Source organism: Choloepus didactylus, chromosome Y, assembly GCF_015220235.1.
Source record: "Choloepus didactylus isolate mChoDid1 chromosome Y, mChoDid1.pri, whole genome shotgun sequence".
NCBI lineage: Eukaryota > Metazoa > Chordata > Mammalia > Pilosa > Megalonychidae > Choloepus > Choloepus didactylus.
In genome coordinates this window covers 32,241,733-32,244,835 of record NC_051335.1, presented here as the reverse complement: position 1 = coordinate 32,244,835, position 3,103 = coordinate 32,241,733, and positions in this window count along the sequence as shown.

The window sequence follows — 3,103 nt, the reverse complement described above, 5'->3', positions numbered from 1 at the left end:
AGCTATCTAAACTTAGAAGACCCCTTAGATACTTAGTCCAAACTCTTCATTTCTCTGATAAGGAAACAAAGGTTCAGAGATGGGAAGTGATTACTTAGCTAGTCAGTGGCAAAACGGACTAGAATCCAGGTTTTCTGACACCCAATCTAGGGACCCAGCCTTGAGAGTTGAGGGAAAAGAGAAAGTGTTCAGTGTTAATTTTCCACTAACACTGATACCTAAGCTGAGTTATGAATGTTGGGAGGGATTGAAGAGACCAACAACTGAAGGAGAACATTCCAAGCAGAGGGAACAGCAGGTGTGTGGAGGATGAAATAGTATGGTTGTGTGGGCAAGATCTACAAGTAGTTCTGCAGTAGGAAAGCAGAGTGACAGGCAGGAAGTGGAGGGGCAAGGGACTGGAGAGATTGGTGGGGCCCAGAATAATAAGGGTTCTACAAGTCTCCAGGAGGAGCTTGGAATACCTTTTGAAGGTGATCAGGAGCCAATGTGGGCGGGAAGCAGAGGAGTGACATATGATTTGCATAAATCTGTGGCTGCTCCGCAAAGGATGCATTTCAAGCAGTGGTTCTCAAACTGGTTGAGTTTGCTTCACCCCCCAGCACATTTGGAACTACCTGCAGATATTTTAAATGGTCACAGCTCTGGGCATTAGGGGATGAGGTGCTACTGCTATCTAGTGGGCAGAGGTCAGTGATACTTCTAAACATCCTACAATGTACAGGACAGCCCCACATGACAAAGTTTTACCTACCCTAAAATGTCAATAGTGCTGAGGTTGAGAAACCCTAACTTAAAATGTATTGGGGGGGGGGGCGGGGGAAGAGTGCTGGAATGAAGACTAAAAATAGGAAGACCAGTTAGGAGGCTACTGCAATAGTCAGGCATGAGATGATAATGGCCTAAATGAGAGCAGTGATAGTAAGGAGGTAAAATCAGCAGGTGTCACAGTATTTAGTTGGCAGGAAGGGAGAGGAAAAAGTCTTTAATGACCACTAGGTTTCTGATTAGGGTTGCAATAAGCACATTGTTAGCCTTAGCATCAGAATTTCAGTGGAGGAGTGACAGCAGATGCCAGACTGCAATGGGTTGAAGAATGAATGGGAGGTGGGGAAGTGGGAGTTGCAAATATAAAAAAATTTTAAGAATTCCTGCATTATGAATACAGAATAATATCAGAAAGATATTGTTAAACGAAAGCAAGACACAGAATAGTTTGTACGTATGCTATCACTTATATGATGAAAGAGTTAAGAATACACACACACACACACACACACATTCACACACACACATGCATACACACATATGATACTTAGTATATTCATAGAGCATCTGTGGAAGAATATAGGAGAAACTGTTAACACAATGGTTACCTCTGGGCAGGGGAAACTGGGTGAGTGGGAGACAGGGGTGGGAGACTCCTTTATCAACTTTTTTGAGGTATTTGTTTTTACAAGTTTTTGCACTATATACTCTTTTGCATTCTCTGAATTGAGCTCTGTGACAAAGAACAGAACACATTTCACAGACAGAATAGAAGGTACTCCTGTAAAAAACTTTCCTGAGAAGAGAAGGAGAGATATTGGAAAGTAGCCACAAGTGGCATGCAGGCTCAGGTGGATTTTTTTTTAATAATATTGAAGAAATTTTACTATATTCATGCGTTAATGGGAAAGAAGCAGGGAGGAGAGGTTGGATATCAGGGAAAGATAATGGTTGTGGAAGGACAGCGATCAAGAGCAAAGGTGGAATTAAGAAGTGAGAAATGTATCCTCTGAGAGTAAAGGACAACAGACAAGATAGGCTATCATTATACATAAATGTGTAGATGGAGAGATGGGACTTGGAGGTCATCCAGAATTGATGGTCTTACTTTTCTCAGTTAACCAGGAGACAAGGGGGGCCACTGAGAGTGAGTGAGGTGAGGTTCGGCAGGGGGCCTGAGCAAGGGTGAAGGCTGATAGAGTGGTGAGCAGAACAGGAAAGGAGGTTGACTGAAAGATGAGTAAACAGATTATCAAAGCACGTTAAGCACTCAGCTGACACTAGAGCCTATGACTTCCCTAGAAGCACCACCAAGGTACAGGTTTGGAATTTTCTCCAACAGAGTTCAGCAACCCAGCTGTAGAAGTAGAGAATGTGGATGTGGTGATAGAGCCAGGGTTGGATACTTACTGGCCTTGGAGGGAAGAAGTACAGGATGTGAGAGAGTTGCAGTTGTTGGTGAAGGGGAGGAGGTCAGGTGATTGAACTGTGAGGTCCGTAGCTGGATAAACAGTTAGGAGAGGACTGGGGACCTTGGAGAAAGCGAGATCAACGTCTCTATGAGGTGGAAGAGCAGACATAGAGGTATGGGAGGATTGGAGAGCTGTGCAGGGAGAGAGGGTGGAATTTGGAATTTCCCATATAGAAGAGGTCTGGATGGTGACAAGATCCACGGCTTGGCCACGCATAGGTGTACCTGGTGTCGATGGTGAAGATTGTCTCTGGAGTGGAGGAGCAATGCTAGAAGTGCCATTGGAAGGAACAGAAAACTTGATCATGCTTGGAAATTCTTAATGAACCAAGCTGTACGATGCCTCTACTATAATTCATCTTCCTTCAGTACCATGCTTTATCTACCTTCAGCTACATTTGCAATAACAAGCATTTCTTTGCATTTGAGGTAATTACCCATATTTGCAGAAAGCCGAGAGCTCCTCTATTTCTGTGCCGTGTGTCCCTGTTTTGAGGACAAAGATGCTACATTCCTTTCTTCTGCCTCTGCATACCCCACTAGCAAAAATAAAACAAAATCACTTAAGAACATACATACCTTTTGTAAGAACACTGTGCTGGATTGAATCTGTTATGTACCCCAGAAAAGACTATGTTCATTTTTTTAAATTTTGAAATAAATTCAAAGTTATAGGAAAAGTTGCAAAAACAATACAAACCCCATACACAGAACTCCAGCATTCCCTGACCCCCCTCCCCCGATACCCCGATCCACTAATTTTAACATGTTGTTACACTGCTATTTCTTTCCCTCCATCCCTCCCTCCCTATAATCCATCATCTATTGCTCTGTCTTCTGAGCATATGAGAGGTAGCTGCACAC